The sequence below is a fragment of the Nerophis lumbriciformis genome, linkage group LG28 (assembly GCF_033978685.3).
Source record: "Nerophis lumbriciformis linkage group LG28, RoL_Nlum_v2.1, whole genome shotgun sequence".
Lineage (NCBI taxonomy): Eukaryota > Metazoa > Chordata > Actinopteri > Syngnathiformes > Syngnathidae > Nerophis > Nerophis lumbriciformis.
In genome coordinates, this window is record NC_084575.2 from 17,710,567 (window position 1) to 17,727,159 (window position 16,593).

Genomic DNA, 16,593 nt, shown 5'->3' on the forward strand with positions numbered 1-16,593 from the left:
TGTGTGTGTGTGTGTGTGTGTTCTTGTATTTCTACACTTCTTGAGACATCAACAAGTAAAAGTACCTTCCATATGAGGACCGGTGAACAAGTTAGGACCGAAATCATGGTCCCAATACGGAAAACCATTTTATCTAATAGAGAGCCAAATACTAGAGTCTGTGAACATTGCTCCAAAGTCAGGATTTTTTGTTGATTTAATGTGCCTACAAAAGTAAACATTGACAGGTGCAAAGGCAGCAATATATGATAAAACAAGACGACAGCTAAGCACATTACAAAAAACAAAAAATAGAGATCTCATTTGCAACCCTGGTGGTGAAATCTATCAAAATTAGGGTGGTCCCAAAAAGGAGGGATTTTTCAAATTGACTGTCGGTTTTAAAAGTGCTCCCCCTGTGTGTGTGTGAGAGATTGAAATGCGCCCCCTTTGGCCAAAATTGAATTAAAAAAAATATATATATATATATATATATATATGTATATAGAGATATACTGGAATAACTTGAAGTAAATAATGAAGATTAAAAACCAATTACAAACAATAAAAATAAAATAAAAGCTTACCTTTTTATATTTGCATAGGTTGTATATATTATTAATGTTGTAAATGTAAATATTTATATATCTATAGGGTGGTCCTAAAAAGGTAGACATTTTTCTCAGGTTTCAAGAATGTAAAAAATACAAGAATTTGTGTGTGTGTGTGTGTGTGTGTGTGTGTGTGTGTGTGTGTGTGTGTGTGTGTGTGTGTGTGTGCGTTATTGTATTTCTACCCTTCTTGAGACACTAACAAGGAAAAGTACCTTCCATATAAGGACCAGTGAACAAGTGAGGACCGAAATCATGGTCCCAATACGGAAAACCGTTGCATCTAATAGAGAATGTCTCATCTGCATCGCTGGTGGTGAAATCTATCAAAATTAGGGTGGTCCCAAAAAGGAGGGATTTTTCAAATTAAAGTTAAAGTAAAGTACCAATGATTGTCACACACACACAAGGTGTGGTGAAATTGGTCCTCTGCATTTGACCCATCCCCTTGTACACCCCCTGGGAGGTGAGGGGCGGTGCTGCGCCCGGGAATAATTTTTGGTGATTTAACCCCCAATTCCAACCCTTGATGCTGAGTGCCAAGCAGGGAGGTGATGGGTCCCATTTTTAAAGTCCTTGGTATGACTCGGCCGGGGTTTGAACTCACATCTTACCGATCTCAGGGCGGACACTCTAACCACTAGGTCACTGAGTTGGCTTACAAATTGACTTTGTGTCGGTTTTAAAAGTGACATTTTTTTAGTAAAATTATGACTTTTGTCATAATTTTGCCAGGTAAAATTCCGATTGTTATTATAATATTGCCAACATTTTTAAGTTTTCTTGTAAAATTTTGACTTTTGTCGAGTAAAGTTACGACTTTTCATAAATTTGCCAAGATTTTAAGCTTTTCTTGTAAAACTATGACTGTTATTGAGTAAAATTCCAACTTGTATCATAATATTGCACAAACATTTTACCCATTTTGACTTGCGTTTATTAAAGTTTATTAAAATACTGCCAAAATTCTAAGTTTTTCTTGTGAAATTGTGAACTTTTTCTTGTGAAATTCCAACAAATTTTTCACAACCAGCCTTTTTTATATTTGCATAGTATGTACATATTAATAATGTTGTAAATATAAATATTTATACATCTAGAAAGGGTGGTCCTAAAGAGGTAGGCATTTAGGTCTCGAGAACGTAACAAATACAAGAATGTGTATGTCTGCGCGCGCGCGCGCGCGTGCGCACGCATCTGTTTCTAGGTATTGCCCTGGCTAAATTGGGGCCCTAAGCAGAATTTTATTTTGAACCCACAATTTTTCCACACTTTTTCATTTGTGTGAAAATATTTGTATTCTTTTTAATCAAACTCTAATTCAATTTGATGCATGTTTTGTCCATAGGCCCTTTTCCACCGCAGGAACTTTCCCACTTAAATAAAGTTCCCCCTGTGTTTCCACCAAAAAAAACTACCCCGGCAGATTTAGTTCTTCAGGAACTTTTTTTTAGTTCCTGCCAACTAGGTGGGACTTTTGGAAGGTTCCTGGGCTGTGCAGGCTGTGCTGTTGAATGCTGATCGGTTGAACACAGTTGGAGGCGTTCCTAAAACGTATTTTTCAAACATATTAACGACTTGTTTATACCCCATTTCTTGTGTATTTCTATTGCGAAATACTTGACAACAGAGGGAGAGAGAAGATTGAAAGGAACTTTTGACTTGCAGGAACTTTTAGACTTAGACTAAGACTTAGACTTCCTTTTTATTTTCATTCAAATTTGAACTTTACAGCACAGATAAGAACGAAATTTCGTTACATAAGCTCATGGTAGTGCAGGATAAAAAAGCAATAAGGTGCATGTATAAATAAATAAATATATATAAATATATATAAATAATATATATAATATATATATAAAATAAATAAATATATATAATATATATAAATAAATATATATAATATATATAAATAAATAAATATATTACTGTACAGATAAATATATTGCACTTTTTCCACATGCGTCCACGTTTATGGATGTATGTTATATTGTCTTTTTTATTCCAGCGAGTTAATCCATTTTGGGGGGAGTTAATTATGATGCGTTTAAGAGTCTTACGGCCTGAGGGAAGAAGCTGTTACAGAACCTGGAGGTTCTGCTTCGGAGGCTGCGGAACCTCTTTCTAGAGTCCATCAGTGAAAACAGTCCTTTTGTGGGGCATCTGATCAACGATCAGTGGAACTTTCTTGCAGTGTTTGCAGATAGTCTTAAGACTATATGCAGTTTAATGTTGTTTATTATTCTTTACAAACTTCATTTCGATACGCAAAGCTACAAGAATTGGACGAACTCTTTTAAACGTATTTACAGAGGAGTATGAAGCCGGACTCGAAGCATCGACCTCAGCTGCTTACTACTCGGACTTTGTTGGATAATCGTGAAATAAAAAAAGCAGTAAACGAGTGGAATGAAGGTAAAACACATCAAATATTAACTATTTACTTTATTACATGTTGTAAAAGTAGTCAGTAACACTCCATTAGTGTAGTTATTAGCCTCAACTCGAGTGAATAGAATGCTAATGCTAACAAGCTAACGCTAAACCTGATGTGTTTGTGTTGTTGGCGTGAGATAAACTCTGACATTTATTATTTATATATTGTTATTTACAGCAGATATGGAACAAAAGGAATCATCGGACTCTCACGAATTCATAATTTACTGAGAGGACGACTTTCTGTCTGTTGGACATTGCAGACAAAAGCCGGACTTTTTATAAACAATTTGATACACGAATATACAAACCCCGTTTCCATATGAGTTGGGAAACTGTGTTAGATGTAAATATAAATGGAATACAATGATTTGCAAATCCTTTTCAACCCATATTCAATTGAATGCACTACAAAGACAACATATTTGATGTTCAAACTCATAAACTTTATTTTTTTTTGCAAATAATAATTAACTTAGAATTTCATGGCTGCAACACGTGCCAAAGTAGTTGGGAAAGGGCATGTTCTCCACTGTGTTACATCACCTTTTCTTTGAACAACACTCAATAAACGTTTGGAAACTGAGGAAACTAATTGTTGAAGCTTTGAAAGTGGAATTTTTCCCATTCTTGTTTTATGTAGCGCTTCAGTCGTTCAACAGTCCGGGGTCTCCGCTGTCGTATTTTACGCTTCATAATGCGCCACACATTTTCGATGGGAGACAGGTCTAGACTGCAGGCGGACCAGGAAAGTACCCGCACTCTTTTACTATGAAGCCACGCGTTGTAACACGTGCTGAATGTGGCTAGGCATTGTCTTACTGAAATAAGCAGGGGCGTTCTTGAAAAAGACGGCGCTTAGATGGCAGCATATGTTGTTCCAAAACCTGTATGTACCTTTCAGCATTAATGGTGCCTTCACAGATGTGTAAGTTACCCATGCTTTGGGCATTAATGCACCCCCATACCATCACAGATGCTGGCTTTTCAACTTTGCGTCGATAACAGTCTGGATGGTTCGCTTCCCCTTTGGTCCGGATGACACGATGTCGAATATTTCCAAAAACAATTTGAAATGTGGACTCGTCAGACCACAGAACACTTTTCCACTTCAAATTCTAAAGTTAATGATTATTTGCAAAAAAAAAATGTTTATCAGTTTGAACATCAAATATGTTGTCGTTGTAGCATATTCAACTGAATATGGGTTGAAAATGATTTGCAAATCATTGTATTCCGTTTATATTTACATCTAACACAATTTCCCAACTCATATGGAAACGGGGTTTGTACATAAATATTCTCGTTTTGTATATAATGGCTTTGTATTTCATTTACTTACTTCCTATTAAAATAACTGACCAAATATTGTTTGTTTATTTACATCAGGGGTGTCAAACGTAAGGCCCGAGTGCCGGATTTGGCCCACGAACAAGTTTTTTCCGGCCCGTGGGATGAATTTGCTAAGTATAAAAATGAGCCGAAATTTTTGAATGAAAGAAACTGCTGTTCTAAATGTGTCCACTCGAAAAACAATAAACCACATGATGTTAATGCACCAGTCGAGGAAAATGAGCAAACTACATAAATAACATCCTGTAATTTGATTTTGATATTATTTTTCTTATCTTGATAGATTGAAAATTAATACCAACGAGTTGACTGATGAACATTATCACATAATGTATTCAGAAAGTATAAATAACAACAAATAATGATAGAATACTATTAACCGCAACATGTAAGTGTAAAAAAAAACCCAACAACATTATGATTTGTACAATTTCAGAATGTGCTTGTTCTATTTTTAAACAAAGAAAACAATCTGAAGTTGTCTTTATTTTTAAGTTATCGTGCCGTGATTTTACCTGTCCGGCCCACTTGGGAGTGGATTTTTCTCCGTGTGGCCCCCCATCTAAAATGAGTTTGACACCCCTGATTTACATGGTATCAGTGTAGAAATATAGCAAACCACTCCTTCATTCGCCATCAGCCTGATTTGTATAAACTACCCTGAACTGTGAAATGCGGTAAGAACACAAACCACACACTTTTACAGAAACGTATAGTTGCTGTTAAAGTCCGGTTCCTGGATCTTAAAGTTCCTGAACTTTTGGTGGAAAAGGGCCTCATGTGAATGGCTGGGGAACTTTGTCATTATATTCTTAACAGTGATGAAGCAGGGAGGGTTTAGGAATACATTTGTTGTAAAAAAATAATAATAATAAAAAAATAAATAAAATAAAAATAAATAAAATATATATATGTATATATATATATATATATATATGAAGCACCCTGTCATTAATTACATTTTTTTTTTTACATGTGCTTTTCCACGCAAAAAGGGGGAACTCACGCAGTTAAATTGAAGCCCGAAGTGGAATTTTATTTTGAGCCTCCCATCGTCATATTACAAAATGTATTTCGACATTTTTCTTTTTTTGAAACAATTTTTTTAATCCAACTTGAATTTCATTTGTTGCATGTTTTGTACTGAAACAAATTCATGGGAAATAAATTGTTCAATATGTATTTTTTTAAATTTCGAAATAACAAATGTAACATAAATAACACACACATTTGCATACTTTCCTGATACAGAATTTGATCCCAGTATGATTGTTTACCAGCCCAGCAGTAATGCTGCATGCCACAACGGACAATGGGGAAATTTGTCATTATATTCTTATCGGTGACGGAACAGGAAGGGTCTAGGAATATATTTCCACTAACAAGTTTGTATGAAGCGCCCCATCAATTATTATTTGATATTTATACATGCGTTTATTTACGCAAAACAGGCCCCTCATGCAGGCCCATCCCTGGCTAAATCAGGGCCCTAAATAGAATTTTATTTTTAGCCCTGCCCTTTCCATTATTTTTTATACTTTTCTATTTATGTGAAACAATTATTATACTTTTTTAAATCTAACTTGAATCCAATAATTCCAGGTTTTCCGGGACATTTTTCCCATTCAAAATGAATTGGGCATTTTTCAAACTTTCACCATTTCCACATTTTTCAACCGATTCAAACCATTCCACCTTCAACACATTCCACCATTCTGGAAATTCAAACGACCCTTTTTTCAATTTCAAAAAAATTCCAGGATTTTTTAGAATTCCTGAATTTTCCAAAGCCCTATTTCCACCCTTTTTTCTGGCGACTACTCCATCCACATTTTTCAACCCACTTCAACCGTTTCACCATCAAAAAAAAAACCTCTTAATCAGGACAAAAAACAAATATTGTTTTTTGAAGTGGAAAAAATTCCCGTTTTCCCCGAAATTCCAGGAATTCCGTAATACCATTTCTCAATTCAATAACTGCTTCAATATTTCTCGACCGATTTGAACAATTCCAAAACCAACCATTTCAACTCATTAAGACCATTCAAGTTTGTTTTTTTACCATTTTCAAAAAATTCCCGCTTTTCCCGAAATCCCCAAATTTTGGGGGAAATTCCCAGTGAAATCAATGGGACATTCTTCAAAGTTCCACAACTCCCACATTTTTCACCTGATTCAAACTGTTCCAACTTCAAAATATTCAGCTTGTGTGGGAATTTTGTGCTCTACTTCAACAATTCTAAAAAAAATTCCAGGATTTCAGTTCAACTTCAGCATTGGAGCATTCACACGCAATTCCTTCGGGAATTGCCTCATCTAGTTAATTATTGACCTCATTTAATTTTATTTTTCACTCTCGAATGAGTTAAGTCGGTCAAAAACGTTAACAGTTTAAATAAGGATTTTTTTTTTCAGGGAAATTGATGCACTTTAAATCTTTTCTATTACAGACTAAAAAACTGTAACGACTGGGTCGCATTATACTGCGGGGGTCGTTCTCCCTCGATGCAGCAGGAACTCCGGAGGCGACGTGCAGGTGAGTCAATGATTTATTGTCCATGAAATCATGCAAAAATACAAAAGACCTTAGCACAGGGACAGGAATCAAAGATCATAGAAAAATACTTAGCGTACGGGTTGCATGGAACCAAGTAGAAAACGTTGTCACTGTTGCGTGATGCAAACAAGGAAGCCAGACTGATTGTGGCGAGAAACGGGAATAAGTAGCTCTCCGATTAGTGCCCAGGAGCAGGTGAGCGTCCCAAACCCTAATCAGAGGCAGGTGAAACTAATCTGCAGTCATGGCAACTGAAACACAAACCCAGGGTTGCTGAAAACAGAACTGAGGTGGTCAAAACTAACAGAACAAAACATGACCAGGGCAATGGATCATAACGAAAACAATGTTAAATAAAGTTATTCTTGTTTGTAAGTTGATCTATAGTTGTTTCTTTTTTTAAGGATACAATGTTATAGCACTTTTTTGATACTGTTTATTAGGGCTGCGAATCTTTGGGTGTCCCACGATTCGATTCAATATCGATTCTTGGGGTCACGATTCGATTCAAAATCGATTTTTTTTTTCGATTCAACGCAATTCTCGATTCAAAAATGATATTTTCCCGATTCAAAACGATTCTCTGTTCATTCAATACATAAGATTTCAGCAGGATCTACCCCAGTCTGCTGACGTGCAAGCAGAGTAGTAGATTTTTGTAAAAAGCTTTTATAATTGTAAAGGACAATGTTTTATCAACTGATTGCAATAATGTCAATTTGTTTTAAAGGGGAACATTATCACCAGACCTATGTAAGCGTCAATATATACCTTGATGTTGCAGAAAAAAGACCAAATATTTTTTTTAACCGATTTCCGAACTCTAAATGGGTGAATTTTGGTGAATTAAACGCCTTTCTAATATTCGCTCACGGATCGGGAAGCAATCCGCCATTTTCTCAAACACAGAGTCAAATCAGCTCTTTTATTTTCCGTTTTTTCGACTGTTTTCCGTACCTTGGAGACATCATGCCTCGTCGGTGTGTTGTCGGAGGGTGTAACAACACGAACAGGGACGGATTCAAGTTGCACCAGTGGCCCAAAGATGCGAAAGTGGCAAGAAATTGGACGTTTGTTCCGCACACTTTACCGACGAAAGCTATGCTACGACAGAGATGGCAAGAATGTGTGGATATCCTGCGACACTCAAAGCAGATGCATTTCCAACGATAAAGTCAAAGAAATCTGCCGCCAGACCTCCATTGAATCTGCCGGAGTGTGTGAGCAATTCAGGGACAAAGGACCTCGGTAGCACGGCAAGCAATGGCAGCAGTTTGTTCCCGCAGACGAGCGAGCTAAACCCCCTGGATGTCTTGGCTCACACCGTCCCTTATGCCACCGAAGATGATCAAGAGAAGAATATCGACCCTAGCTTTCCTGGCCTGCTGACATGAGGGTATGTCTACAGAATATATTAATTAATGAAAATTGGGCTGTCTGCACTCTCAAAGTGCATGTTGTTGCCAAATGTATTTCATATGCTGTAAACCTAGTTCATAGTTGTTAGTTTCCTTTAATGCCAAACAAACACATACCAATCGTTGGTTAGAAGGCGATCGCCGAATTTGTCCTCGCTTTCTCCCGTGTCGCTGGCTGTCTTGTCGTTTTCGTCGGTTTCGCTTGCATACGGTTCAAACCGATATGGCTCAATAGCTTCAGTTTCTTCTTCAATTTCGTTTTCGCTACCTGCCTCCACACTACAACCATCTGTTTCAATACATGCGTAATCTGTTGAATTGCTTAAGCCGCTGAAATCCGAGTCTGAATCCGAACTAATGTCGCTATAGCTTGCTGTTCTTTCCGCCATGTTTGTTTGTGTTGGCTTCACTATGTGACGTCACAGGAAAATGGACGGGTGGTTAAAATCAGGCACTTTGAAGCTTTTTTTAGGGATATTGCGTGATGGGTAAAATTTTGAAAAATATAACAAGCCACTGGGAACTCATTTTTAATGGTTTTAACCATTCTGAAATTGTGATAATGTTCCCCTTTAATTATTAAATGAACCAAAATTATGACTTATTTTATCTTTGTGAAAATATTGGACACAGTGTGTTGTCAAGCTTATGAGATGCGATGCAAGTGTAAGCCACTGTGACACTATTGTTATTTTTTTTTATAAATGTCTAGTGATAATGTCAATGAGGGATTTTTAATCACTGCTATGTTGAAATTGTTACTAATATCGATACTGTTGTTGATAATATTCATTTTTGTTTCACAACTTTTGGTTTGTTCTGTGTCGTGTTTGTGTCTCCTCTCAATCGCTCTGTTTATTGCAGTTCTGAGTGTTGCTGGGTCGGGTTTGGTTTTGGAATTGGATTGCATTGTTATGGTATTGCTGTGTATTGTTTTGTTGGATTGATTAATTAAAAAAAAAAATAAATAAATAAATACAAAAAATCGATTTTTTACAAATGAGAATCGATTCTGAGACACATCATGAGAATCGCAATTCGAATTTGAATAGATTTTTTCCCACACCCCTACTATTTATAGTCAGCAAACATATTTTCTTCCCTCTAGGGGGGCGTAAGAGAAACATAATTGAGAAGCACTGGCATATGGGGACGGGCGGCCATGGTTATTTCACATTCATCAAGAAAGCTGATGTAGCACTTTCCCCTCATATCTTAACTACAATTAAATAGCCTCTAAGTAATTGCTGATGCACAGCATGTGTGTGTAAGATTGTGTGTGTGTGTGTGTGTGCGTGTGATTAAGAGGGGGTTAGAGGCTCTGATTGTCTTGGGCGAACAGAGTGAACAAGGTGTCATGCTCGGGAGACCCCCAGACAAATTAATTCACTTATTGACACTGCTGACACGTCTCAGTGACTTTGTAAAATGAACAATTGATCAGGCCTCCTCACCTTCTCTCTCTCTTCCTGTGTGTCAGTGGTTGTGTCTTTGTCTGTCTCACACTCTATTATTCCCACGTCTCTCTCTCTGACATTCCACCAAACCTCTGACTCCCGAGTCCAACTCCCTGCTTTGTTTGTGCCGTTCTCTCTCCTCTCTCTTCCTTCTCTGTCAAGCTCACCTTTCCAGTTGACAGGCATGACACGTGCGGTAATCAATGCCGATACGTGCAAGCTCATCATTAGCAGCAGACGGGGCCGATAGATTGCTCATATGTTCGTTAATGTCGGCCTGGGACTTTTGGAGGACTTTTCTAGAAATAGATAGACAAATTATTTTTTTTAAATGTACCATAGTAGCAATACAAAATATAACATATATGTAATATATTGTAATACATACAAGATATAATATATAATATATACTGATATATTATAATAATATATTATATTATATTATTATATACCGTATTTTTCGGAGTGTAAGTCGCTCCGGAGTATAAGTCACACCGGCCGAAAATGCATAATAAAGAAGGAAAAAAACATATATAAGTCGCACTGGAGTATAAGTTGCATTTTTTGGGGACATTTATTTGATAAAACCCAACACCAAGAATAGACATTTGAAAGGCAATTTAAAATAAATAAAAAATAGAGAACAACAGGCTGAATAAGTGTACGTTATATGACGCATAAATAACCAACTTAGAACGTGCCTGGTATGTTAACGTAACATATTATGGTAAGAGTCATTCAAATAACTATAACATATAGAACATGCTATACGTTTACCAAACAGTCTGTCACTCCTAATCGCTAAATCCTGTCATGTCTGTGTAATCATGTTTTGTTTCAGTCATGTTTTGTTTAGTTATTGGACTCTTTAGTTTGTGGCTTTTCACTCCCTTGTCTTGTTTCCATGATTACCCATTAGTTTCACCTGTTCCACGTTTGGACTCATTGTGCACTCTTGTTTGTCACCATAGCAACCCATTAGTTTTCACCTGTCACGTCACGCACCTGTTTCACGTTTTGAGTCACGCACCTGTTTTCGTTAATCATGTCTGTAGTATTTAAGTTCATTGTTTTCAGTTTGTCTTTCTGGTGACATCTCACATTTATGCTCTGTACATTTCTGACACTTGTTTTCATGTCCATCATTCATGCTGCTACTTTTGTCCAAGCCAAGTAAGTTTTTGTTTATTAATGCTATAGTCTTTTGGTTTCATAGTTTGTTCTCCGCCACTGTGCGCGCTTTTCGTTTGTACATTTTTTTTAATATATTAAATAAATCATGTACTCACATTCCCGTCTCGCCCGAACCAACTTTCCGTTGCATTCCGGAAAAGCAAACACCCAGGACCAAGTCATGACAAATCCCATGAAATCTTATATGTCTGTCTCTTACGTGAATGAGCTAAATAATATTTTTTGATATTTTACGGCAATGTGTTAATAATTTCACACATAAGTCGCTCCTGAGTGATGAAAAAAACTGCGATTTGTAGTCCGAAAAATACGGTAATATGTACAATATATAGCAAATCCCAATTACCATGTACAATATTACAGTATATGTAACAGCTGCAGCAAACAAAATGGCAGCATAAAATACAGAGTAGATCCAGCAGAAAATATGCATTATAAACAAAGAGAGGTAGCTAACATAGAAGCGGTCAGGTAATAGACAAATATAGTCAATTGCTGTATGACGAGTGATTATACAGCTGACTTTGAAACAACGTTGCAAAATAGTTGTATTTGTAAATTGGATCCACGTTGTTGGTTGGGATATATCAAATTTCAATAGTCAAATCAACGTCAGAACCCAACATTGATTAAACGTCGTCAAAAAGCATGTTGTTTCAACGTTGTGTTTGAGTTGCTCAACGTCAGGACCTGAAGCAACAAGTTCTCAATGTTGTTTTGATGCCTGCTGGGTTTGGAATGCCTTAGAAGACATTTCGCCTCTCATCCGAGCAGGCTTCATCAGTCACGGATTCAGAGTGATCGTTGACTAATGGCAAAATCGTTGGCAAAATCTAACAAATCAGATTCGACTCTGAAACTCCTCAGTCGAAGACCTTCCTACACTATATCATCATCAACGGTCATAATTGCATAATTTCAGGCCTACATTCTATCTTCTGTTGTGACATTGACAAATGACACATTTTTGTTCTGCTTACACTGCACATCCAAACTGGACCACAAGGTAGAATCTGTTGGAATTGTTTCTTGAACCATGCATGTAGTGCATATCTCGTATTGTGGACTTACAAAAAAATGTCCCCCTTCAAACGGAATACATTACAAAAAATGTATACCCATTTTTAGGGCTGCTGTCTACTTTCAATTCTGGTTATTAACAGAATCACTAAATGTCGGAAGCAATTTTCACGAAGGAGAGTTTGTGTGCGTGCATGCCGACAAGAAGTAAAAGAACATTTTCAAACAACAAGTAGCAGATGGAAAGACCCAAAGATGAACAAGGTCAAAGTTTTGTAGATAGTCTTAAACGCTGGCAAAAAACCCTCCCTATAATCAAGGCCCGCCGAACATCACCCAAATAGGCTTGACGAAACCATTAAAACTAGGGGAGCTCCACAGGTGAAATACTTTTTCATAACATGGTCACTGCTGCCTAGTTTCTCTTGTTACCGTATTTTCCGCACCATAAGGCGCCCTGGGTTATAAGCCGCGCCTTCAATGAACGGCATATTTCAAAACTTTGTCCACCTATAAGCCGCCCCGTGTTGTAAGCCGCATCTAACTGCGCTAAAGGAATGTCAAAAAAACAGTCAGATAGGTCAGTCAAACTTTAATAATATATTAAAAACCAGCGTTCTAACAACTCTGTTCACTCCCAAAATGTACGCAAATGTGCAATCACAAACATAGTAAAATTCAAAATAGTGCAGAGCAATAGCAACATAATGTTGCTCGAACGTTAATGTCACAACACACAAAATAAACATAACGCTCACTTTCTGAAGTTATTCTTCATTCATAAATCCCTCGAATTCTTCTCCTTCGGTGTCCGAATTGAAAAGTTGGGCGATGTGGGATCCAAAATGGCCGGCTCCGTCTCGTCGAACGGCTCCGTCTCGTCGAAGTAATCGGAGTCAGTGTCGCTGTTGTCCAGCAGTTCTGTGAATCCTGCCTTCCGGAAAGCTCGGACCACAGTTGTGACCGAAATATCTGCCCAGGCATTTACGATCCACTGGCAGATGTTGGCGTATGTCGTCCGGCGCTGTCTCCCTGTCTTGGTGAACGTCACGTGTGTTCGCCTTCTGTCATCCACTGTTCCCACGCAGTTAGCAGTCTAGCTTCGAATGCCCTGTTGACACCAATATCTAGCGGCTGGAGGTCTTTTGTCAATCCACCCGGAATGACGGCGAGTATTGAATTAAGCGCGTAAGCGTGTCTCTTAATGTGATGTTATGAGCTAGCAAATATAACAACTACACTACCCAGCATGCAACGATAGTGACGAGCATGCGCGGTAGCCCTGAGAAGCGTTGTATGCTGGCAGTTAGAATGTGGTTATGAGCACGCTGTGAGTAAACGTTGAGAACTCAGTTAACACGCCTCGTCTGCATTATTTATAATTAGACAGACAACACACTTAATAGGAGCCATTTTGGGGTCTTTACATAAACACACAAATGGAAATGAAACGTCACATATCCCAGCATGCACCGCGCGCTTCTTCTTCTTCTACGGGGAAAAAAGATGGCGGCTGTTTACCGTAGTTGCGAGACCGAAACTTTATGAAAATTAATATTAATATTAACCCATATATAAGGCGCACCGGATTATAAGGCGCACTGTCAGAGAGAGAGAAAAATGTGTCTGGGGGGGCCAATGTGTATGTGTGTATAAATGATATATATACATTTAGCTGTAAAAATCTGCTGTACAGTATGTGTGTTTGGGTAGATTTTTATTCCAGGAACAGTAATACCAAAAGTCACAATGTCCTATTGAATTCTAAAAAAGCTATGACATACCACCTCAAAAAAACGGAATGGAATTTCACAGTTTTTTACTGAATGGGACACCCAAAATGTACATTAAAATAAAGAAAGTGGGATTTACAATATTAACTACGAACAATAAAACACTGAATATTAACAACGTATGAACGTCGCTCCTCTTTTACATCTCATCCCAGCTCCTTGATAGTTGTGTATCTTTTACACTCAAGTAAAACACAACAAAAATTAAACAAACAGCAAAATATGAACGCAAGGGCTAATAAACACCTACAATATGATATACCGTATATTACCAAATAGTAACCCGGGCGTTTATTTCACAAAATTGATTTTGGAGACAGGCGTTTAAAAGAAGCAGGCGGTTATTTGCACAAGGCTTTTATTTATTTTTGCACCAGCTTGCACCAGGCCATTATTTGGTTACAATGGTTACTGTCCAGTATTTTTTTTCGTACAAAAAACTTTAAATGTAAAAGCTATTGTAAACATACATCAAGCTCGTCACTCACTTTCTTCCTACCTCCACCAGATAAGTGAGCCCGTTTTCCATCGATTGCCGACTGAGATAGTAGTTCTCCCTTTTTTTGTTTCCATTCTCGTACACGTTTTGGGTCAACGTTAAACTGCCTGGCCGCTGCCAAACCAGAATTCTGCTCCGCATACTTCACAACCGCTAGCTTGAACTTTAAGTCAAACTTTCTGTTCTTCTTCCCCCTTAAAGTATTCCCGTCCATCAGTTGTGGTTTACCGGTATCCTGTTCATTCAACTCACTGCTACTGTTGCTTGCCTTGTTGAAACTTTTCCTCGTGGGTTTGTTGTTGTTTTTGAGTGTGTGTTACGCTATATGCGGTGACCCATTGCAATATGTTGATTACCCAGAATCCCCACGTAACGTAAGCCATGGCACGGTACAGATTTCGTTAAACCTTTGATTGTCATGTAACTCTCTGGATTCCACGCGTCTGCTGTTACCGCAATGACCAGAATTACTGCACCTTTGCTTTTCCTTTTAGCTTATAAATTGGGCTTAATGAAATCAATATGATTTTAATCTAAATTATGCAAATAACAGCCCATAGGCGGTTATTAGGAAGAGGCGGTTAATTCACAAAATGGGGTCAGACCCCGTGCGGCTATTAGGACATGGGCGGTTATTTGCCCAAGGGCGTTTATTTGGTAGTATACGGTATTATCACTTTTATGCAGAAATTTGTTGAAAAAAATTGTTTCCGCATCTGTTCCTGACACATGCGTTTGGGGCTGGCTGCTCTGAAAACAAACCCCGCCCATTCTGCTTTGTTTCTCATCTGAGCTGCCGTGACGTAGATTACCGTAATAACCCGTGTAATACTCAAAAGCGCAGATTTCGACCATTGAAATACTTTCTATAGTTCAAGACTTACGGTAATTTAAAAACAGCACTGCACATCATAATGGCGGCTACAGTTTTGATGTTAAAGGTCTAAAAAAAATGATGTAGAATGTCCGGCGGGCCGGATTGAAAATCTTAATGGCCCGCATGTGGCCCGCGGGCCGTATTTTGCCCAGGTCCGCATTAGGTTTAGTTGTGATGAGTCACATTCATTGGTTTGCAATGTTTGGTGTGGATGCTGTTTCATTTCTATATGCGTAAACATCTGTAATTTATTGTGTGAATGAAGTACCACAAAACCATCTATTTAATTCATGTAAAATACACCATTGACATTATTCATGTAAAATGCACAATTGACGTAATACTTTAGTAGTGTTTATTTTATGTTTATGTGTTTAGTGTTATGAGCCGTTGCCCGGATCACAGTTTATTTAGGTTTTGATTCACGTGTGGTTTAAGTTCTGTTTCAGCACCCCTGTTTTGTGTTTCTCTTTTGTCATCAGTGTTGGGTTGGTTACTGAAAACCAGTAACTAGTTACAGTTACTAGTTACTTTATTTCAAAAGTAACTCAGTTACTAACTCAGTTACTTACACCAAAAAGTAATGAGTTACTGTGAAAAGTAACTATTTATTTACTTCTTTTTTTTTTTTTAAGGTTCCAAAAATGCCCTTTTAGCCTTCATTTCAGTACTGTTATTGCACTGGAGAATAATACAATCTGTTGATCAACTTGACGTGCATTTGCATCACTGAACTCAGAAAGCAATGTGGTCTACATACAATACACAAAAACAAAGATATGTTTCAAAGGGCCAATTTATTTCAGGCCAGAACAAATTGACAAAACTATTTTAAATAGCTGCAACATAATGGCACTTTAACTTTAACTTTAAGTAGATAAGATTTTTGATCCAAGACACAACTTACATTTAACTAAAATGTTATTTTCCTTGTGCTCGACAAAAGAAAAGTATTTAGAATGTCTCCATGTTAAGAAACTCGACTTCTGGCTTCGCCATGATGTCTTGTTAGTTGTTATGAGAGTAGCGTATGTGTGTGTGTGTGGCCCTTTAAGATATAACAGCATGTGAGGTGAATGACATCAGTGAGTGAGAGGGCGAGAGAGGTGAGGGAGCGGTGACAGTGAGTGAGTGCATGCAGGTGCTCTAGCTTGGTGGATGGCTGCGTACAATAAAGTCTCAAAGTTGCAACAAACCGCCGGCCTCGTCATTCACCCTCAGCTGTAAAGACCCACTTCCGGGTAAAGTGAAGGTTGTTAGCCCCAAAGTACATAGGCCCTGGAGGAACGTCTCCCCTGCACCCCTCAACTACGGTCTGGGAGCCTCCCCCCACCCCCCAACCCCCACCCACACAAAGCACGCCTTTTCTTTTCCTTGTGACACAGAAGGACGACACCGC

General features: G+C 37.9%; 1 protein-coding gene across 2 annotated transcripts in view; it reads left to right on the top strand.

The window, feature by feature from the left end:
- Positions 1-16,593, top strand: part of tafa4b (TAFA chemokine like family member 4b) — a 159,311-nt gene that overhangs the window by 27,359 nt on the left and 115,359 nt on the right. For both annotated transcript variants that reach the window (XM_061923810.2, XM_061923812.1), the window contains exon 2: positions 6,830-6,915. The gene's annotated coding sequence lies outside the window, so the exon portion shown is untranslated. The remainder of the gene's footprint in view (positions 1-6,829; positions 6,916-16,593) is intronic.